The sequence below is a fragment of the Carlito syrichta genome, unplaced genomic scaffold, assembly GCF_000164805.1.
Source record: "Carlito syrichta isolate Samal-C Ts95f unplaced genomic scaffold, Tarsius_syrichta-2.0.1 Scaffold308823, whole genome shotgun sequence".
In the NCBI taxonomy this organism is placed as follows: Eukaryota; Metazoa; Chordata; class Mammalia; order Primates; family Tarsiidae; genus Carlito; species Carlito syrichta.
The window spans coordinates 1,018,143-1,042,727 of NW_007252919.1; the positions used below are offsets into that span (position 1 = coordinate 1,018,143).

Genomic DNA, 24,585 nt, shown 5'->3' on the forward strand with positions numbered 1-24,585 from the left:
CAAGACTACTCTGTATCCACCAACATGAAAAGATAGTGAGAAACAAATATTTGTTTTTATATCCCACTGGGTTTAATTGCAGCAAAGATGATTATTAAATTGAAAAGCAACATGTCCCAAGAACAGAGCAAGTCCTTACTATGCAAAGTCAATTCCCATCTCACAAAGAATTACTATTGGATATATTTCTGGGAGCACAATGAGTTCTGCATTGCACTTTTACATTTACTAAGAAAATGCACCTGCATTTTTTCACATTAAAATAGCCAAAGCTCTCTGAAAGTAATGATCGTAAAGGCCTTCTCAACAGAAAAAGCAAGTTCAACATAATGAATCTCATACCCATCAGGAAGTTGGACAGGAGCAGACAGAGGTCACCCTGAGTTCCTGAACTGAGATTCAAATACAATTCCGGGAAAAAGGAGGTAGAGTTGTCTGCAAGATTCTCTTGGGTATTCAGGAACCTCCCTTAAGCACCACCTGTGTGCTGCGGGTGTAGAAACTGGTGCAAGCCCAGTGCAGTGGCTCATACCTGTAATCCCAGCACTTTGGGAGGTGGAGGCTAGAGGGTTGCCTGAGCACAGGGGTTAAGGAACAGCTTGGGCAACTCGGCAAGACCTTGTCTCTATAATAAATCTAAAAAAATTAAAAAAATAAAAAAACCAGGCATAGTGGCATGTGCCTGTAGTTTCAGCTACTTGGAAGGCTGAGGCTGAAGGATCACCTAAGTCCAGCAGGTTGAGGCTGCAATGGCTGTGATCCTGCCAGCACTCTAGCCTGGGCAACAGAGTGACACTACAACTAAAAAAAAAAGGAAGGAAGGAAGAAAGAAAGAAAGAGAGAGAGAGAGGAAGGAAGGAAGGAAGGAAGGAAGGAAGGAAGGAAGGAAGGAAGGAAGGAAGGAAGGAAGGAAGGAAGAAAGGAAGGAAGGAAGAAAAAGAAAGAAAGAAAGAAAGAAAGAAAGAAAGAAAGAAAGAAAGAAAGAAAGAAAGGAAAAGAAAAAGTGTTGCTGTCCACAGATCACAAGTGGCAGTGGATGGGGCTTCTCACTTTACCTTTCTGGAAACTGCTGGCTTTCCTCCTAAAAGTCTTCCTATTCAATGAGCCAGGTGTGACTGTCTACTGTGTTAAAAACCTTTACCAAGTTAAAGTTTCTGATATAATCACTTGGAAGAATGAGGAAGCAAGTCTTGAAAGTAATTTCTTCACTTGGGGAATATAAACCGAGTAACTATGAACGCAGCAATGACTACATGACTTCTAAGTCTTGTAAATAGTACTGTCAGTGTCCGTAGCTCATGCCAGTCATCCCAGAATTTTGGGAGGTGGGACAATTACTTGAGCCCAGGAGTTTGAGACCAGCCTGAGCAACATAGCATGACCTCATATCTACAAAAAATAAAAATATCACCTACCACCACACCTGTAGTCCCAGCTACTCAGGAGGCTGAGGCAGGAGGATTTGCCTGAGCCCAAGAGGTTGAAGCTGCAGTGGGCCCTGATTGTGCTGCTGCACTCAAACAGAATGAGACCCTGACTTGAAAAATAAGGAACAAACAAACAAATAAATAGCACTGAATTCTTAGGGCCTAGGGCTCCAGAAGGAAAAAACTGACATTCTTTTATGCTTTCTTTCCTTCCTTCTTTCTCTCTCTCCTTCCTTCCTTCCTTCCTTCCTTCCTTCCTTCTTTCCTTCTTCCTTTCCTTCTTTCCTTCTTCCTTCCTTCAGGTGATCCTTCTGCCTCAGCATCCTGAGTAGCTGGGACTACAGGAGTGCACCACCACACATAGCTTTTTTTTTTTTTTGGTAGAGATGAGGTCTTGCTATGTTTCCCAGGCTGGTCTTGAACTTCTGGGCTCAAGCAGTTCTCCCACTTCAGCCTCCCAAAGTGCTGGGATTACAGGTGTGAGCCAACATCTTATGGAGTCTCTACCAGGAGCTTATTAGCTAGTTGGGTTCCAGGGGTTCAAAGATGGAAGACTTGAGCTCAGGGTCCTCTACAAAGTAAAAAACCACACCCAATACAGTGTGATAAGGGCCAACTCTGACAGATCAAGACCATATGAAGCAGAGAATCACTTGTTGAGGGGTGGGGTGGGAAATGATCAGAAGAAATTTCCATGAGGCAGTGACATTGAGATAAGTCTGGAAATATGAATGAGCTGGCTCCCTAGACTGTGTCTAGATGACACCTTCTCTTGATAACAGCTTCAAAAAGTTCCTCTATGGCCATGTGGCTTATGCAGATAGCAGTGTAGAAAAACTAGGATAAGTAAGAGGATAGAATGAGAGATCCTTGTATTGAGAGGCCAGAAAAAGGACATAAACTTACTCTACTAAATAGGTATTATTATTCCCACTTTATAGATGAAAAAACTGAGACTCATGTTATGGATTGCCCAAAGTTAATCCAACCCAAGTCATTCTAACTCCAGGGTCTAAAATTTATTCTGAATACTCACATCTAGGTTTTCAGCATTTAGTTTTCCATTAAAGCACTGGAAATTTCAGAAATGGTTTGGAAAAAGTTTTATTTCTTGACAGAAGTGGAAGTCTTATATGAGACTTAAGAAGTGATACTTAAGAGAGAGGTGTACCTCCTATGCTACGTTTTTTTGAAGGTCATGTCTGTACATACCACCATCATACTATGGATGTGCTTTTGATGACATCCATAGTCACCTAAATCTCTTCAGAGTATTGACCCTAATCTTCTTCAGCTAACTAGACTAATTGTTGCCCTTCCTTCCTTCCTTCCTTCCTTCCTTCCTTCCTTCCTTCCTTCCTTCCTTCCTTCCTTCCTTCCTTCCTTCCTTCCTTCCTTCCTGATTCAGAGTCTTACTCTGTTGCCCAGGTTGGAGTGCAGTAGTGCAATCATAGCTCACTGCAGCCTCGAACTCCTGGGCTCAAGCAATTCTCTGGTCTCAGCTTTCTGAGTAGCTGAGGCTACAGGCGAGTGCCACCACATCCAGCCAATTTTTAAAACTTTATTTTAGGGATGAGATCTCACTATGTTGCCTACTCTGGTCTTGAACTCCTGCCTTCAAGCAATCCTTCCACTTTGGCCTCCCAAAGTGCTGGGAGTACAGGCATAAGCCACCATGCTCCACTTATTGTTATGAAGTATAGAATGATTGTGTCTCTAGGGCTTTTTTATTTTTCTGACCATTTAAAACAAGATTTTCTACAGTCCTGCCTAGATTTACCATTTTGCATATACCATTTAAGTTAGTTTAGCAGGAATTCCATCCATTTCCATGAAATGTTAGTGGCATCAAGCAACTTAATGGTAGAGGTCACTGGAATTTGGAAACATGAGTTTAAGTCCTAGCCCTGCCATTGGATAGCCCTGAGTACATGTTTAATTCCAGTCTTGGCTTCTTTATATGCCAAACAGTGATCTATCTATCTCTCAGGATTTGTTTTGAGATTAAGTACCATAACATCCATGAAGTATAGTGAGCTGCTGCTCAGATTCTCTGTCTTTTCTTTGGTGCACTGGAATATCCTCCAAACACCTCTAATAACCACAGAAAAAAGTAAATTATGTTCCAGGTGATCTTTAATGATATGGTCTTTGGAATGTATAATCTGTATATAATAGATAGGGCATGTCTTTATTAACAAGCAAATTTAATTAACTGAAACATTCTGTATTGTAAAAAACATATTACTGCAATTTATTAAAGTCAATTAAAAACTTTCCAAAATTTTTTTACTTTGTTTTTTAAAGAGTTTTAGCTTTGGGGTTTATGTAGTTGCTAAGATACCATTTAAAAATACTGTTTTTGAAAAATATCTTTTCTCATATAAAAAAAAAAACTATTCTCAAATTAGTAGGCTAGAAGAGGCTTTCACATCTTTGCTATCCAATTGTTTAACCACCCCCAACCCTAACTGAATCCTCTGAATTGCTATCTTTTTCCTTTTTAAAAAACCAGTTTTCTTGCAGTTCTGGGGTTTTGGTGTTTTGGGGTGTGTGTGTTTGTGTGTGTATGTGTGCATGTGTGCACACACGTGCATTTTGTTGTTTTTTTACCTAGTTATTTTGAATGATGTGTTTTGTTGTTTTTGTAGTTGTTATGGTTTTTAAGAACAAAAAAAAATTTAATATGTTGCCAGTTAAGCTGAAGGAACAAAGGGAGATGTTAAAAATGTAGGTGGCAGAGATGTGGTGGAGGTGATCATGGACACAAGTTAAGGACCTAACACTGGAAAGGTAACAAATCACACAAGTAATCACATGATGGTGATAACTGGTCAACAAAAGCACAGAGATCTTCTCCGGTAGTGAAGAAAGCATTTGTTAGCATACAGTTGTTTACTCTTTTCAGGAAGGTGAAAGTACGGTGACACAGGAGAGGAAGTGAATATGAACTTGGGTCTTGAGCATTCCCTGGGAAAGGTGATAAGAGATCGACCACCAATAAGTAACAGTGCTGGGAAGCAGCCTAGGGGATCCAGTGGCATTTAGAAATTATAAATTTTCGGGGAAAGTCATGGGCATAGTTAACAAGATTTATCTAGCAATTGTAGTAACCCAGTTGGTGAGTGGTCAGGTGGGTATGAGGAAAGGCTAAACGTGTCACTTGATCAGAAAATGCTGATGAGGGAGGCCAGAGAAGTGTCCTGTAGGTGGAAAAGCTAGACGGGCACTAGGGACTGGTAATCCTGAGGGGAACATGAGCAGATTCTATGATCTTAACTAGTGTTTTTATTCTTTTCAGAATGGGCACAGTACACTATTACTGAATCCCAGGGCTGAGATAAAGGACACTGGGTTTTGAAGTTTTAAAGATGAGAAAACTATCTACCTTGTAAATTTCATTGGAAATTATTGTTGCCCGGTGTAGTAGCTTGTGCTTGTAATCCCAGCACTTTGGAAGGCCAAGGCAGAAGAATCACTTGAACCTAGCAGTTGTGAGACCAGCCTTGGCAATATAGTGAGAACTTGTCGCTCTAAAAGAAACAAAACAAAAAAAAACCCCGAAAAACTTAGTTGGGTGTGTTGGTGTGTTGTCATCCCAGCTACTTGAGGGGCTGAATAGGAAGGATCACCTGAGCCTCGGAGGTCAAGGCTGTGGTGAGCTGTGATCATGCCACTGTACTCCAGCATGAAAGACAGAGGAGACACCAACTCAAAAAAAAAAATCAGTGGCTAACTGTATGATGAGTTTTTTGACTACAGGTTTTGGTGTTCAGTGTCTCTGCTATGCTGTACACTACTAACAGAGAGAATTCATGTATTTTCCTCCTCCCACTTGATAAGTCTTCTCCACATCTACTCATAAGAGTCCATGTAACATCTGGCATCCTGTGCCAATGATGAGAGCATTTATGGCTGGTTAGAAGGTTACCAAGATGTACTATTATTTAAGAAGAGGTCTCCCACATACCTGATTTGTTCTGTCTCTCAACTCTATGTCCACAAACTCCCGAGGATCCTCGGCTCTGAAGTTCAAGAATAGGAGCAGAAGAATCTTCGGTGACAGACAGAGGGGACAATTGTCTACTGATACCACTGTGTGAAGTGGGGCAATTGGTTCCTGGTTTACATCGAGCAACTGATGACCTGGAGGTACCTGGGAAGACAGAGTTCACACTAGTTTGAGAACTTCCTGGAGGAAAAAATTGGAAGCCGATTTCAAATGCCTTGATAGCAATACATAGCAGCAACAATTCCAACCCTGATGAATTCATTTCAAATTCTATAAAAGGGACTCCTTAAAGGAAAATGCTATGTTGGCGAAGTCTGTGTCTATAAGATAAAGAGTCTTTTTAGATCAATACGTTAGCTAGAAATGAACATTAAAGATGGTGTTTGGGTTGATACTTGTTTTATGTAAAAACTGTTAACATAATCATGGAAGCTGTTAACACAGACGAGGAAAACAAAGTGTTCTGTTTATTCGTGTCTACCATTTTCTTCCCAAGGATGACTGTCGAATTCCTAACTGATAAAACTGCCAATAGTGTTTCCTATCAAATCGCCTACATACTTTTTCATCAGATTGATCACTAGAATTAAGTTTTGTTGCATCTCCTTAATCACCTCTAGCCACTGTCCAGTGTTAGAGATGAAAATCTAGCCTTTGAACCCCCACAGGCCAATCCCCCTCCTATTCTGAGTCATGGTCCATGAATCCTCAACCCAGGGTTGGCTTTATGGACCTGCCACATAGTGTACTGTGTCCAAAAGGGCCTACTGCCTCCCCCGACCCCTCATTCCAACTCTCCCATTCAAATGGTGCATTTGTCATCATTAATAGATTACCATTGGTACATCATTATTATCCAAACTCCTAACTGCATTTGGATTCCACTAGTTTTATCACTAATATCCCTTGTCTGTCTCAGGATCTTATTCAGGATATCACCTTACATTTAGTTTTCATGTCTCCAAATCCATCTATGTTCTGTGATAGTTTTTCCATCTTTTCTTGTTTTCATGACCTTAATAGTTTTGAAGAGTGCTGTTGCTATTGATATATTTTGTAGAATGTCCCTCTGTCAAGGTTTGCCAAACATTTTTACTCATGGCTATTTTGGGCTCATGGATTTTTGGAAAGAGTGTGATAGGGATAAAGTATCCTTCTTATCATGTAAGAGCAGTCATATAATATCATATAACATTCTTATCATCAGATATCATTATATGCTACCATACAACTTGAGACTGATTATGTTAACTGTGATCATCTGGCAAGGTAGGGAGGCTAAGTTTCTCCACTGTCTTTTTTTCCTTTCTATACTCTATTCTTTGATAGTCAGTCACTAAGGCCAGCCCACACTCTGGGGTAGGGGTTGGAGGATGCTAAGCTTCACCTTCTGGAGAGTCTACATGTATTATCTGGAATTTTTTTGCAAAGAAGATGTGTCTCTTTTTTTTCCTTTATTTATTTGTTCAATTTTTTATATCACTATAGACTAGATATTTATTTCATGTTTTGGGTTATGACCAAACCTGCATTGTTTATTCTTCTTCTCAAATTATTCCAGTTTTGGCCATGGAGAATGCTTTCATTTTGGCTCCTGACATACCATTGGCATGTCCTCCTTCTTTTGTTTTCTTGAGCTCTTCCCAACCTCCTGGCACTGCAAGATTCTCTGGGATCATCATCTACTTTCCCTGTCCCACTCCTAGAATCAGTCATTTCTCCAAGGACTCCTATTTCCTTGGAAAATAGTATCTGGAAACCAATATCTTGCTGTGAGTGTGCTCACTGTTATTGGGGTGCCCCTGAATGTAGGCTCTCTCAGTAGTCAAAGATAGAAAATATGTTATATATGTCAACTCATATGTACGTATATCCATAATTACTTCTGTATCTATCTATACTACATATTTTTATTGTTTCTAAGAAGCAGATAAAATATTCTAATATATAAAGTGTGACCTCAAACAATACTTATTGAGTCTAATGAGGATTAAGTTGGGTGATTAGATATAGAATACCAAAATCAACTTGGACACTGATAGACATTTGCTCCAAGACAAGTATACTGTTCTAACTAGCCAGAGCAGTTGTGTTTACTCTTTCTTGTGAATTTCTTTATTCTCACAGATACAAGGTGAAAAACAGAGGGTAATATTCTCTCTGGGTCATGGAGGCTATGTCTTGGTGTGTGGTTTCTGAGATGGTAGATAAGAGGTAGCAAATGTCAAATAAAAAATAAAATCTTTAAATATCAACCGCATTCCAGATTTTGATTTGACTCTGAATCCATTACATTGTGTACCAGCTGAGTAATCATTTGAAGCAATCTATCAGAACCACAAAAAGCAGTGGTTTCCAGAAAAAAAGATAGCTTGAGTTTCTTAACCACCAAAAAGCAACAAGAACCAAGAACCTCCAGCAAGAATCAAGCAGAAGGGTATAATTTAGATGAAAGTGTTAGTTCCATAGTCCAAGAGTCTTCATCCATGATGAAAGCTTATCTTTTTTTCTTTTCACTTTTTTTTCTTCTCAATATTGGGAAAAATAAGTAGAGAGATATAAAAATGTACCGAACTGTACCATCTATTATTAAGTGTCTCAAGTTGACCTAACAGAAATTTTTATTTAATCTTGCATTTAAAAAATTTAAAATGGGCCGGGCTCGGTGGCTCAGCCTATAATCCCAGCACTTTGGGAGGCCGAGGTGAATGGATTGCCTGAGCCCGCAGGTTCGAGACCCACCTGGGCAACTTAGTGAGACCTCGTCTCTACAATAAATAAAAAATTAGCCGGGCATGGTAGTGAATGCCTGTAGTTCTGGCTACTTGGAAGGCTGAGGTGGAAGGATCACTGGAGCTCAGCAGGTCGAGGCTGCAGTGGCCAGTAGCATGCCACTGCACTACAGTCTGGGTGACAGAGTGAGACTCTAGCTCAAAAAAAAAAAAAAAAATTTAAATTTACAACTACTCAAAAAGTCAACAGAAGTATTATATACTGATTACCACACTTAAGATAATGCTATGTTAGCATTGTTATTATAAAAGTGTTAAAATATATGAAGTTCTTATTTTACATATATGGAATTTTACTAATTGGATAGTTTAAGTTCAATTTAAAAAAAGCTATCTGAAATTTAGTAAACTCTCAATTATTCATGTGCTTTAAGAGTGGTTGACATGATTTTTCTCTGTCCTGGGACTGGACAGAGACCTGTGTTGCCCCCAACTCTGTCCAGCCTCCAACCTGAGATCCAGAGGCTATCTCCACACCCCTATGGATTGACCATTGGACATGGAGAGATTGGCGCCCTCTGCCACACAGGACCAGGAACAGATCTGACTGGGATTTGTGCAGCAGATGAGTCAGGTGAGTCTAGATCTGATTCACCCTCCTCCCACAGCAGTCCACAGGGTGTCTGACCCATGCTGAGAGCAACCTACTCAGGCTGCTTTTCTGTTTTTGTTTCTGTTGGTACTTGCTTTGATTTTGTTATTTTATTGTTGTTTTCAGATTTTCTGCTTGCATATGGGTATTTTTGAGGGCAAATACATCCACAGGGTTTTTTGGGTATGATTGTATGTTTTGGGGTTTGTTTGGGTTTTTGTCTGTTTTTTTTTTCTTCTGTTTCTTTGTTTATCACTTAGCTGGTGTTCCTGTCTGTTTTCCATGTTCATCTTCTCTCTCTTCACCTTCCTTTAGTCTACCTCCTTCCTTTCTCTTATCTCATTTTTCTTTCAGGGGGCAAACATACACCCCCACCACATGGACAGATTATAAGGCAGTGGGAAATGGGTCCAAGGGGCCTCCACACCTATCAGTGGACACTGGGATCTACAGATAGCTTCTGAAACACAGCTACCTCCTTAATCAAATCTCAAAACTGCAAAAAGCACAGCCCCCAACCCCAGTCCAGCTTCAAAATTGAACAAACCCAGAGAATCTACATAAGGAAGATAGGGGACTGAGCAAACAGAAGTGAAAGCTATCTCCTCATCAATAAACAAAAAAATTAAATAAGGGGGGAAAGGGGTAGGAAATCCTTCACAAATGAAGAAGAATCAATGGAAGAACACAGGTCCCACACAGATCCCTGGAAAGACAGCAACTGAAAATACTTCGGAAATCAAACAGTGAAGAGCCCCCAGAATGACTGGTCTCAAATCATAAACCCAGATATCAGGATATTAATGGAGAGAATAAATAGAAATAAGTAGAGAAAAGAGGAAAGAATGAAAGAGTTGATAACTGAGATGACAACAATAAAGAATATAGTGAATGAAGTAAAAACAAACTGATAAATATGGAAAGCAGAATTAACCAAGCAGAAGAAAGAATCTCAGAGCTTGAGGACCAAAATAGGAACTAACCCAAACTGTGAAAAACACAGAATAGAAGCTTAAAAAGAAAGAACAAAGCCTCCAAGAGATGAACAATTATATAAAGAGGCCAAACCTAAGATTAATTGGAATCCCTGAGAAAGATAGACAGAGATCACACTGGAACAAACATTCCATGAAATTATCCAAGAAAACTTCCCTCATCTCATCAGAAATGTGACCTTTCAAACACAACAGACCCAGAGAACACCTGCCAGACATGAGAAGACCAATTCCTAGACACATAGTAATTCACTTACACAAAGTAAGTATAAAATAAAAAATCCTAAAATTATCAAGAGAGCAAGTTCAGACTATCTACCAGGGAAGACCAATTAGAATAGCAGCGACCTATCTACAGAACACTACAGGTTAGGAGAGACTGGAGTCCAATTTTCAAAGTTCTCAGAGATAAACAATTTCAACCAAGAATTTCCTACCCAGCTAAGCTAAACTTCATCAGAAATGGATAATTAAAATCCTTCTCAGACATTCAATCACTAGGAGTTTACACCGCCTCCAGAACAGCTCTACAAGAAACACTTAAGAAAGTATTAAACACAGGAGAAAGAAAAGAAAAGAATGACCATGTCCTTCCCAAGAATGCAGGAAAAAGATTTAAAACACACATAAATCAAACCAAAAATCAAAAGAGCGACAACAAGTAAGCAAACAAACAACAACAACAAACTCTATAAGAATCTCATGACAGGGATAAACTCTTGCATCTCAATAATTAGTCTGAATGTGAATGGACTAAATGCACCACTGAAAAGACATAGAATGGCAAACCGTATTTTAAAAAACAGCAACAATATGCTATCTCCAAGAGACTCATCTCACCAGAAAGGATACTCACAGACTCAAAATAAGAGGAAGGAAGACAAAATTTCAAGTGAACAAAACATAAAAGAAGCAGGAATTATGATCTTAATATCAGAAAAAATATTCTTTAAGCTGTCAAAAATTAAAATGACATAGAAGATCACTACATAATGAAAAAAGGTTCAATTCATCAACAAGAAATATCCATCCTAAACATAGGAACATCCAACATAGGAGCACCAACTTTCATAAAGCAGTTTCTAGGTAAACTAAAAAAAGATATTGACTCTAACACTATCATAACTGAGGACTTAAATATCCCACTAACAACTCTAGATAGATCATCAAGGCCAAAAATCAACAGGGAGAGCTGGAACCTCAACTAGATGCTTAACCAAATGTACTTAATAGATACCTACAAAACACTACACCACACATGACCACAGGATATTCAGTCTACTCATCACCACATGGAACTTTCTCTAAGATTAACTATATCCTTGGCCATAAATCAGGAACAAACAAATTTTATAAGAGTGAGATACTGCCATACACCTTCTCAGACCACAATGGAATAAAAATAAATATAAACACCAATAAAATTCCCCCCAAACCCACAAAGACATGGACACTAAACAGCATGATGCTGAACAACTCCTGGGTCAACATGGAAATCAAAGCAGAAATTAAAAGATAACTGGAAACAAATGAAAACAAAGAAACATGTTACCAAAATCTCTGAGATGCCATGAATCAGTCCTAATAGGGGAATTTATATTTTTACAAACACACATGAGGAAAAAGGAAAGATCATAAGTTAACAGCCTAACAAATACTTAAGGAAGCTGGAAAACCCTAACTTCAGCAGAATTCAGATCACCAAAATAGAAACTCAAATATGGGACATAGAAGACAAAAATATAATAAAAATCAACAAAACAAAAAGCTGTTTTTTTGAAAGGATAAGAAATTTGGTGGAACCCTAGCCAGACTGACCAACAAAAAGCCCAAATAAACACAATCAGAAATGTACAAGATCAAGTCACAAGCGACCCCGAAGAAATACTATGTACTCATTGGAAACAAACTTGAAAAGGCAATCAGGGGTATTCAAATAGGAAAAGAGGAAGTCATGCCATCTCTCTTCGCAGATGACATGATCGTGTACCTTGAAAACCCAAGAAAGTCTGTCAAAAACCTCCTTATACTGAAAAAGGACTTTGGCAAAGTCTCAGGATATAAAATAAATGTGCAAAAGACAATCGCATTTCTTTGCACCAATAATAAACAAACAGAAACCCAAATAAAAAGAACAATTCCATTCATAACAGCCACAAAAAAATGAAATACCCTGACATCTTCCTAACCAGAGAAGTGAAAGACCTTCACAACAAAACTACAAAACACTGCTCAAAGAAATCAAAAATGACACAAACAAATGGAAAAATATTCCATGCTAATGGATTGGAAGAATCAACATTGTTAAGTTGTCCATCCTACGCAAAACAATCTACAGAGTTAATGCAATACCCATTTAATTACCAGCATCATTCTTCTCAGACCTGGAAATAACAATACAGAAATTCATATGGAAATGTAAACAAACACAAATAGCCAAAAAAAACTTCAGCAAAAGAAACGAAGTGGGAGACATCCCACTTCCAGACTTTAATCTTTATTATAAAGCTACAATAATCAAAACAGCCTGGTATTGGTACAAGAACAGGCATATACACCAATGGAACAGGATAGAGATTCTGGAAGCAAAGCTTCAATTTCTCAACCAACTCATCTTCAAAAAAACCTCCACTAACAACCACTGGGGAAAGGAGAACCTATTTAGTAAATGGTGCTGGTAAAACTGGTTGACCACATGCAGAAGATTAAAGCAATACCCCTACCTATCACCATACACAAAAATGAACCCTAAATGGATCAAAGACCTAAATGTAAAACCCCAAACAATAAGAACCTTAGTAAATGCAGGAGACACCCTTATGGAAATTGGAACTAGCAACCAATTCCAGAGCAAAACCTGAAATGCCCATACCATAAAAGATAAGATAGATAAGTAGGACCTCATCAAACTGACAAGCTTCTGCAAAGCCAAAGAAACCAGGAGAGCAGGGCGACAGACCACAGAAAGGGAAAAAGTATTTGTCAACTGTTTATCTGATAGAGGCCTAACATCTAGGACCTACAAGGAACTTAAATGTGATGAAAAGAGAAAAACAAACAGCCCTATTACAGAGTAGGCAAAAGATATGAATAGACACGTCTCAAAAGAAGACATTTGAGCAACCAACAGATATACGGAAAAATGCTCAGCCTGAATAGTCATCAAAGAAATGCAAATTAAAACCACACTGAGATATCACCTAACTCCAGTCAGGATAGCCATCGTCACTGTCGATGGGAGTGTTTACTAGTACAACCTCTGTGGAAAACAATTTGGCAATTCCTAAAAGATCTAAAAATAGATCTTCTATTCAATTCTGCAATCCCCCTTCTGGAAATATGCCCAGACGGACTCATATCAATGAAAAAGATACCTACACATGCATGTTTATTTCAGCATTACTCACAGTAGCAAAAACATGGAACCAACCATGCTGCCCATCGAAAGAGGACTGGATTTTTAAAATGTGGTAAATATACATGATGAAATATAACACAGCCATAAAGAGGGACAAAATTATGAACTTCACAGCAACTTGAATGGACTTAAAGTCTATAATACCGAGTGATCTATCACAAAGAACTGAATACCACATGTTCTCACTCATAAGCAGAACCTGAACAATTATACTATAAGAAAGGTATTGGCTACAGCCAGAAACTGCCAGGGGAGGGAGAGGGGGACACCTTATCAATAAGGGTACCTGGTCTCAAACCAGGTGAAGTGCAGACCAAAATGAGGCCCAAATGTTACCTACACAATGACCATTTGTATACCTAACCCTAATTATACCTCATAACTTTAAAATAAATGACAATTTAAAAAAAAAAATGGGATAAGACTTCTGAGAGGGAATGATGATGTAGATGGGCACATTAATTGGTAGTAAACAAAGCTGAAAATGGAATTTACCTAATTGGACTCAAATATCTCATGGTATAATGAGCTCTTGCTGGAGTTTCTGTTCAACACGGCAGAGAGAGAAAAAGAGAAACTCACTTATATAAGAGCTGAAAACAAGGGGCAGCAGTGAAAACAGCGTACCAAAGATTTGGATACATTTTTGGAAGACAGAGGTATATGGTATCATGTTGACAGTTGAATCACATAAGCAGAAGCCACCATTTAGGGCAAGCACCCGAGAAAATTTTCAGCTGACAAGACAGCTCTTCTTCATGATTTTAACTAATGGAGAGAATTGATGTGGGAAAAGGAAAGACAAGTGAGACTATTTGTTGAAGAACTTTACAGAATGGCTGCACCTGGGGACTTAGCTACTTCCCACCTTGAAACAGGCTTTTCCCAGAACTGCTCATGTCAGGATTTGCAAATGGTCAACAGACAGTCATGCTCTATTCAGGATATTCAGCCTTCCTTCTGTCAAAGAATGGGGGTCTCTGGTTTATGGAGGCCCCAGGAATTATTTGGGAAAACAAACTCAAAATGAGATTTTGTTTCTGCTGTCTAGAAGTAAAATAAGATTAAGAAACCCACAATTACCCTCACAACCAAATCTTGGTCTTTGTCATTTGTTCAGTCCTTAAAGAAACATGAAGATGGCCGGGCTTGGTGGCTCAGCCTGTAATCCTAGCACTTTGGGAGGATTATCTCTCCAACGGCTACCTGGTATATCTCTCCAATGGCTACCTGGTAATCCCAAGGCGAGTGGATTGTCTAAACCGGCGGGTTTGAGACCCACCTGGGCAACTTGGCAAGACCTCGTCTCTACACTATATCAAAAATTAGCCGGGCGTGGTAGTGCATGCCTGTAGTTCCCACTACTTGGAAGGCTGAGGTGGGAGGATCGCCAGAGCCCAGCAGGTCAATGTGAGGTGGTGGTGAACATGCCACTGCCCTCCAGCCTGGGCGACAGAGTGAGACACCAACCCCCGCCCCCCCCAATAAAAGAAACATGAAGACAAGAATAACATAAATGGCTTTCTGAACAAGAAATCGTGATCCCAGTTTCTCTCATTTTATCCCAATCTTTGTGGATAGGGATATACCAGGTAGCCATTGGAGAGATAGAATCGATGAAGATTCATCAGCAAAATATTCAAAAGTGTTCGTGTTGAAGGGACATGATTAGAAGGAAAATGATTATTTTATTCCGGGAGAGAAAATAAAATTTACTCTTTGATTTCTGTGGTTGGAAACCAGCATTCATCTGGTCTTTGTGGACGCAGTATCATGTGTGCCTGAGGAGCCCTGGAATCTGTGTGCCATTGTCTCATACATTTTGAGTCCCATGAGCCTTGCTTACCACACCAGTGTATCACCATGCTTAGGCTGAAAAACATGTTTTGCACATGATAACTGGTCTTCTCAGAGTTTGAACTTTGTATGATCACTATAAACTATAACATGGTCAAGCTGCCAGATTGTGCCCCCAAGCTCACTCTTCTCTTATCAGTATTTATTGTGATTTACCATGCCATCCCATGATCATTGCTGGCTTATCTGCCCTTCCCAAACACACACCTTATTAATGAGCCAAACTTGTTTTAAATTACTTCCTTAGCCTCAAACCTTCCTATTATCCTCCTTGACATATTATTATCATCCGAAGTCCATAAGGCTCACTCTGGGTGTTGTATATTGTATGGGTTTTGACAAATGTGTATGTCTCTACCATTAAAGTAACTTACAGAGTAGTTTCATTTCCCTAAAAATTGTCTGTGCTCTGCCTTTTTCATCCCTTCAACCCCTGACAACCACTGATCTTGTTCCTGTTATCATAATTTTGCCTTTTTTGAGATGTCATATATCTAGTTGGAATCATATACCACATAGCCTTTTCAGATTTGATTCTCTTGCTTAGCAATTTGTATTTAATGTTTCTTCATTTCTTTTTATGATTTGATAAAATTTGATAACTTATTTCTTTTTAGAACTAGAACATATTCCATTGTCTGGATGTACCCTATCCATTTACCTACTTAAGAACATTTTGGTATCTTCCAAGTTTTGGCAATTATTCATAATGCTGCAACAAATATCCATGTATAGCTTTTTGTGTGGACATACGTTTTAGTTTACTTGGGTAAATACCAAGGAGCACAATCGCTGGATTTTATGGTAAGAGTAGGTTTAGTTTTTTAAGAAACTGACAAACTTTTCCAAGTGACTATGCCATTTTTCATTTCCACTAGGAATACATAAGAGTTCCTATTGCTCCACATCCTTGCCAGCATTTGCAGTTATCAGTGTTTTTGATTTTTGGCCATTTTAATGGGTGTGTAGTGGTATCTTGTTGCAATTCCTTAATCATAAATGATATTAAAGATCTTTTAATTTGCTTATTTTCCATCCGTACATCTTTGGTGAGGTGTCTTTTCAAGTCTTTGGGATCATTTTTTAATGAAAGTAATTTATTTTAAAAAAATTTTTTACAGTTACTTAGATTTGTATTTCCTGGCCACTGCAGCCTCAAACTGCTGAGCTCTGGTCATCCTTCTGCCTCAGATTTCCAAGCAGCCGAAACTACAGGCGCGCCCTACCATGCCCGGCTAATTTTTTGATTTATTGTGGAGATGAGGTCTCACCAAGTTGCCCAGGTGGGTCTCGAACCCACGGGCTCAGGCAATTCACTCACCTCGGCCTCCCAAAGTGAGGAATTACAGGCTGAGCCACTGAGCCTGGCCAAAATTATATTTTTAATTGCTGCTAACAGAACATGATTTTCTTGAAAATCTTGATTAAAATAGCTTAGTGATTGTATTAAAGATAAGAAAAATAAATTTTATAAAAATTATGTAATATTTTATAATTTACTTATATTTTTATATTAACCCAGATGTCATTGACATATAAACAATAAGATCAGATGTACACAAGAGTGTATACAGTTATCTTTGATATTTTTCCAACATTCAATTACTTAAAAACCATAACTTTATACACATTTGTCATTATGATTTCACAATAGAAGAATAAGGTTGGGTACGGTGGCTCACACCTATAATCTCAGCACTTTGGGAGACTGAAGCAGGAGAATTGCTTGAGTCCAGGAGTTCCAGACAGGCCTGGGCAACATAGTGAGACCTAGTCTCTATAAAAAATACAAAAATTAACTGGGCATGGTGGTGTGCATCTGTAGTTTCAGCTAATAAGGAGGCTGAGGTAGAAGGATCACTTGAACCCAGGAGGTCAAGGCTGTGGTGAGCTGAGATCTATGGCTTCAGCAAATTCAGTCTGCGCCACTGCGCTCCAACCTGATGACAGAGTGAGACCCTGTCCCCACAAAATAAATAAACAGGAGAATAAAACATTTTGTTTAACAGTTTGGTGGTTTTAGCTATAACTTTTCAATAGATCCACGTATGAATAGTTCCACAGGAGAATTTCCATTTTTACTCTTGTCACAGGTGCCATGAGTGTTAGGGGTGAGACTAAACCCTATTCTCCCCTACTGGCCAAGACAATTTGTTGTGCACCAAAGTCTCCCACCCCGGGAACTCTTAAAAGAAAAATGCATAGCTATTTTTCTTTCTTCCCCATCATACCCATCTGCTGATGCTGTGGCCACAAAGCTGAACATTCGCTTGGGAAGGGATAAAATAAATGGGAAACTATAGAAATAAAAATATGTTTAAAATATTAATATATAAAAACATTGCCTTACCAGACATTCCTAAGGGAATGAACAGTATCCCATGGGAACATAGGGAAGTAGTAGCAGTGAATACTCCATATCCAATAGTCATTTTATGGACATCCTCCTCTCTATGGTGACCCAAAGGTAAAGTTTTTGACTAAACTTTAATATTATTGGTGTGATAGTATTGAGATGGTATTTGTATAGGTAAACATAGTAAAGGTATAGTAAAAAAAAACAAGTTATAAGAGATAAAAGTGGTACACCTGTATAGGGCACTTACCATGAATGAAGCTTGCAGGACTGAAATTTTCAGTTAGTCAGTGAATGATACTGGTGTGGTAGTATTGAGATGGTAGTATATCAAAGCAGATACAAGATGATCAGCTACAGTTCATAATTTAATCAGTTAATAATTTAGAAAAACCTAAATTATTAAACAAAAAATATACATATATGTATACATATTTATGTTTCTGTTACTTACATATTTATACAATAGTCATGAATCACCTGACAATGGGGAGACGTTCTGAGACATGCGTCATTAGAGGATTTGGTCATTTGTCGTTGTAAGAACATCATAGGGTATACTTCTACACCTAGATGGCGTAGCCTACTATCCACCTAGATTATATGGTATAGTCTATTTCTCCTAGACTACACACCTGTTCAGCATGTTACTGAACTGAATGCTGTAGGTAATTGTAACACAATGGTAAGTATTTGTATAATTAAATATAGTAAAGGTATAGTAAAAAAACAAGTTATAAGAGATAAAAGTGGTACACCTGTATAGGGCATGTACCGTGAATGGAGCTTGCAGGACTGAAATTTTCAGTCAGTCAGTGAATGAATATTGGGTGAATATGAAGGCCTAAGACATTACTGTACACTATTGTAGACTTCATAAACACTGTACATTTGTCTGTGCTAAATTTATTTTTTAACCGTTCTTTCTTCAACAATAAATTAATCTTAGTTTACTTTAACTTTTACTTTATAAACATTAAATTATTTTAATTTTTTGACTCTTTTAATAACACAGCTTAAAACACAAACATCATTATAGCTATACAAAAATATTTTCTTTCCTTATGTAATTAATATACTCTCTATAATATTTTCTTTTCTACAAGCTTTTTCTATTTTTCATATTTTTGAAATAAAATATTTTTAAAACTTTTTATGTTCAATGCTAAGACACACATACACATGTTAGCCTAGGCCTATACAAGATCAGGATCATCAATATCACAGTCTTCCAACTCCACATTTTGTCCCACTAGAAGGTCTTCAGGAGTAGTAACACCCACAGAACTGTCATTTCCTATTGTAACGCTTTCTTCTTTTTTTTTTTTTTTTTTCCTTTTGGAGTCAGAGTCTCATTCCGTTGCCCAGGCTGGGGTACAAAGGCACACTCACAGCCACCCCAGCGTTGACCTGCTGGACTCCAGCGATCCTTCTGCCTCAGTCTTCCAAGTAGCCGGAACTACAGATACGCACTACCACGTCTGGCTAATTTTTTTTTTTCTTTTGGATTGTAGAGACAAGGTCTTGCCAAGTTGCCTGGGCTGGTCTTGAACCTTCGGGCTCAGGCAATCCACTCGCCTTGGCCTCCCAAAGTGAAGGACCTGTCTGAGGCTGTTTTATACTTAACTTTCTTTTTAAATATGTAGACGTATACTCTAAAATAACAATAAGAAGTATAGAGTGGTAAATACATAAGTCAATAGCATAGTTATTATCAAGTATTATGTACAGTACATAATTGTATGTGCTATACTTTTATATAACTAGCAGTGCAGTAGGATTTTTTATACCAGAATAACCACCAAAACTGAGTCATGTGTTTTGCTACAACATTAAAAGGGCTACCACATAACTAGGTAATAGGAATTTTGAGCCCCATCATTATCTTATGGGGCCACCATTGTATATGCAGTCTATTTTTGAATAAAACATTGTATAGCTATTTATATTGCCATGACTATTTATGCTACATATATGTGTGTGTATATACATATAATTCAGTTACAAATATTCATATTTTTGAGGATGCCTACTTAAGCCTATTGACTACTCACCGTAGTCAAGAAACTTCTCAGTATGTGCTCTGCAGACCCTTGCTACAGTGTGGAGAATCCTGGACAAGACACATTAGAGTACATGGGGGTGTGTCTTGGGAATGGGTTTCTGTAACAAGTATCCTTGTGCTCACTACACTGTAAAACCATTATGCCCAAGGCTTAAGGAAGATTGTTTTGCTCAACTATGGAGAAAGGAGAAGTGAACCAAGAAAGTGAAGTTAGAACACCTACTGCGGCATATTAATTCAAACCTGAGGTGGTGAAAGCCATCTCTCAGGGGAGTGGCAGTGGGAACAGGAAAGAACAGATAAACACAAATAACATTTTTTTCTTTTGCTCTATTTCCTTTATAAAAAGTCCCAATAACATTTTGAAGATAACGATGTGGACTTATAGCCTAGATATGGGGCATTGAGGGAGGGAACAAATCTTAGAGGCAACATTTCAAAGAATTAATTATCTTAATAAACTAGTCACTTGACCACCTTCCACCCTCCAACCTCAATTTGCTGCCTCATTGAGGGTAAGTGATTTGCCCGAGGTCACACATGTACATAGTGATAGACTCTGAAACAGAAACCAGGTCTTTTGACAGTAAGGGCAATAGTCTTGCCACCCAACCACGAGTTGCATGTGTTTCTAACATTTTTAAGTCTGAAAGATTAAAAAATTTGATCTGCCATTTACTACTTTGTTGAGGATCACCTCTGGGCTAAGCAATGGGTTCTGTGCTGAGTGCTGGGATGACAATTGTGAATGCAATAAATATGCTACCTGCTCGACACGTTGCTCACTCTCTGGCTGATAAAATGGTAACGCTAATATCAGAGAAAAGCTCCTCCAAAAGCGAAGTTGATGTGTAGATGAGAATATATAAGTTGTTTTAACAAATACTGGTTTTAGACGTAATGAATTTGTCTGGATTTCAGGTACCTTCAAATTGCCTAGTTCCCTCTCCAAACAATGTGTACACGTTCATTTGTGCCTAAGTGTAGGTTGAGAAAACCTCTCTATCTTTTCAGATAAAGGAGAGAGAGGAGAGTAAATAGTGAAGAGGAGGTTCATCACATTTGTGAGAAATATTCTTCCTGAGTTTTCAGCAAAGTGTCCTCTGGCCTGTGAAGAAGACTGTAAGGTTATTTACCAGATGGATCAAAGATGCAGGTTTTAGAAATAATTTTTATCACTAGTAAGTTATGTCTTCTTTCTCCTATAAAATGTGCTTGTCTCTAGGATGGGTTATTTTTTAGATTCTTCCATCCTTTGGAAAGAAGCAAAGTACAAAGACAGTGTTGGCTGTTCACAGTGTATACTCTGTAAATTGACCATTAACCAGGTCTCCTCATGCAGTTAGGCACCTTGTGTCAAGAACAGGAAAACGAATTAACTTGGATAAGCTTTGGATGATTTTCAGCATGAAAACTGATTATCATATGTTTGAAATGAATCTACTCTCTAAATATTTGCACTCATAAAAAAAGCTTGTATGGAAAGACTGTGACGATTCAGGTAGAACATTGAGAAATAAAATTAGAGTCATTTCAGAGAATTCAAAAAGACATGTTGAACAAAGTACCAGTGGGTAGAAGTGAACACAGCTTTGACTATGACTGCTTGAATATACTTCTGAGAGTTTTCTGTCTTTTGAAGAAAATTTTCATGTTTGGGGAGAGGTTTGGGATTTTTATATGCTCATATGATATAATCTATCTTTATTCTTCTTTCTTCAAATAAGAAAGAATAAAGAAAAAATTTGATAACCGTAATATTTATTCATATATTAATACCAAAAAAGTCTTAATACCATTTTACCATTCTGAATTTTGAATAATAAAAATATAATAAAACCATGAAATTCAGTTCTATGTGATTATAGAGGAAAAATCATTTGTATTTCTTCTTGAATTTAAAACTAAAAAAAACCTAGAAATTAAATATTTTTATTTCTTCTTGAGTTTAAAACTAAAAAAGAAAAAGAAGGAAGAGAGAGGAAGAGGGAGAGAGGAATATTTTGATAAATTTTTTGAAGATTTTCTTTTTATTAATTTAGAGAACACAGAGAACCATGATTTATTGAGAGTTGTTCTACTCTGAATCTGGTTACGTCTATACAGAAATAGACTGTACCTATTATTGTTAATTTGATCTAAAAGGTTTCCTCATATTTAGATATATATTTATATAGCTAATAATCCCCAAAAGAGAAATGAAGTACATACAAATGAGATCAAAGTAGCTCAAATGCTTGTGCAGTCACAAATGAGAAATTTTGAAAAACACTTTTTATATTTCTTAATTATTGATATTTATTTATGAGAATAATTTGATGTTTACTGTTTGTCATTAATCCTGACAGCCTATGATTTACAAGCTCCCTTAAGCATGAGATAATGACTTTGGTTAGCAAATTGCGATGTTTCTACAGACTTTTCTAGATTTGCCTCATCAACTTGGTATTCTACAAAGTCTTGAATTGAAGAAAAGGATTTTTCCTGAGAAAATAACTTTTAATAGCCTATCAGAACCATGACCAAATTGTTCATGATTTGGCCCTGAAGAGTTGTCATTAACAACTAGGTAAATGGGAACCTCAATGGTACAGCTTAAAGATGAGATGTTCTGAGCAGACACTTAGTAAGAACTTTATTATCTGGGAATTCACAGGGGGAAACTATATGTCTTCATTTCTCTCTGTACCCTAGAGCCCTAATCACTAGTGAGAATAGTATACTCCATGGATTTACCAATATTTAGCAATATTTCTCAGAATAAGTTTACATGTTTGGCCAGAAATACCCACAAGTGCTGTTTAAATGTACTTACAGTACTCCTATGAAGTCACTTAGCAAAGGCTTGTTATGCTCTGATTAGCTTATTAGTTCATTCTGGATTTGATAGAGAGTTTTGGGGCATTGTCTGTCAACTTGCTAGGAATTAGGACAGCAAATGCCTTCGAATTGTCTTTGCTCATTTAACCATGTCTCTGCAGATGTTCACTGTTTTAATATGTCCCTTATTTGGAAAGCACAGTCTATGTACAGTATAATAAAGTAGAGATGTACAATTTTGAATAAATGTACAAGTTTAGAAATAGATTAAAATGCTTAGGAGACATACTTCCTCTTCAAATAGGTGCCAAACTCCATATCAAGATATGATTAATTCTGAATGTCAAAAGATCATTGCAGGCTAGTTTGTTCATGCAGTGATAATAACAAATTTCACGGTATATAGTATATGAAGTTAGCCCATTATGATAGTTTAGCGTGTATTTAGGTTATTTACAAGTGTTCATAAATTACTTTTTGTATAAGAATTAAAATATGAGAAAGTTATTTTAAGTATTAAATTATGTAAAATAATTGTGGAGAAACATTAGTGGTATTTTCGAAAAGTGCAGTGCAAAACTCAACTCTCACTGTGGTCTGCTCACTGTGGTCTGCTCTTATTACTTTAATGTGAATGAGTTATTGAGGTGGCAATATCGTGCAGTAATGAGATTAGACTTTCAAGTCAGATATAGGACTGCAGCACTGGAACACTCCAGGGGGTGCCATTCATATAACAGACTCTGTGAGTTGTGCAGTACACAACATGGGTGACCATACACAGTGACCCTAAGGTGGACTGATGTTAGAGACTTGATTAAATAGTGTTGGGCAAAGTTATTGTCTTTCTCTGAGTCTTCTCATCTATAAAATGGAGTTAATTTTACCTACCAGATAAGATTCTTCTGTGAATTAAAGTAGATTTTACAAGGGTTTATTTCTATGACAATACTTAGTGTAATACCAAGCTCATAGTAGGTGTTTAATAACTGTTAGCTTTGGAAATATGCAGATGAAATGGAATTAAATAAGAGATTAAAAAGAGAGAAAAAGATGATGGTCACTTAAAGGTCTAAAACTTAAAAAATATACCATTTTTTTCTGAATTATCTAGAAAAGACTTTTTAATAATTAGTAATGCTACACACATGCATGCATGCATGCACATGTACAAATTTGTGCATACATACACTAGCATGTGTGTGCACTTATATATACAACCTTGAAATTTGGGATACTTAATTGAAAAATGCTAATTTTTCACTTATACATTTTTAGGTATTTACAAGAAAATAAAAAGCAGACATTGGAAGTTAATTATCATATAGGAAAAAACCATAGAAAAGGTAGAAGAAAGTTTGTATAACTCAATATAATAAAAATATAAGTGTAATGACAATTGCTACAACTATCAATCTTCAATAATTTGTAAAGAATTCAGTCTCAAATTCAACGAAGCTTTATAAGATTTGTGATTACAGAGTGTAAAATATAACAGATGCTACAATATTTAGATGCCTGCTGGCATTTACCTTTTCCTCTGCACAGTTCATTTCAACTATATGAAAATTTTATGTGTTATATAAAAGTAGAGAAAAAGAAATTTATTTGCAAAATAACCACTGGAGAATTGATAGTGTTTTTAGCAGTGTGGTGTTTGATTCTTTTGATCAGATGAACTATGCAAGGAAGTAGAGAATTTGATAATACAGTATTATTTTCAGTTTTCATTTGGTGGAGGATGAAAACTGAAAAAATAGGTCAAAAAATAACACTGAAGTTGAATTCAGTTATTTTCTCTGCAGCATTCAGAGTTGAGTTCTTAGGCTGGGAGGCCTACTGTTCACCGGAGAAATGGTTTTGCTCTGAGGATTGCAATGGAAGGTTAGTGGCATTGATGTCATTGGACAGATGGCCAATGTTATATTTCAAAGGCAAGATACGAGTGCAACAATTAGTTTTTAAAAATACATTTTGCATCTTATCAAATACCTATTATATAAAATAATTTTTATTATTTTATCCATAATGACATTGTAAGCATGATAATAAATTCCAGATGCTACACACAAGCAAAGAAACCAAATTACCTACTTTTGAAAACTTTTGTGCCTTCTTTTAAAAAGTTTACTTTTATTTCTCATTATATCAATTTTATATTTTTCAGAAAAATATTTGAAAATAATGAAAAATTTCTGGATCTGTAAACCAGAAACCTAGAAGTCATTTTTTAGACACACTCATCTCCATC

At 37.3% G+C, this 24,585-nt stretch overlaps 1 protein-coding gene across 2 annotated transcripts in view; it reads right to left on the reverse strand.

The window, feature by feature from the left end:
• Positions 1 to 24,585, reverse strand: part of SLC35F4 (solute carrier family 35 member F4) — a 63,218-nt gene that overhangs the window by 23,090 nt on the left and 15,543 nt on the right. The window contains exon 2 of one of the 2 annotated variants that reach the window (XM_008065967.2): positions 5,398 to 5,583. The gene's annotated coding sequence lies outside the window, so the exon portion shown is untranslated. Of the gene's footprint in view, positions 1 to 5,397; positions 5,587 to 24,585 lie in introns of those variants that run through there. The other variant, XM_021716493.1, reaches the window with a different exon arrangement.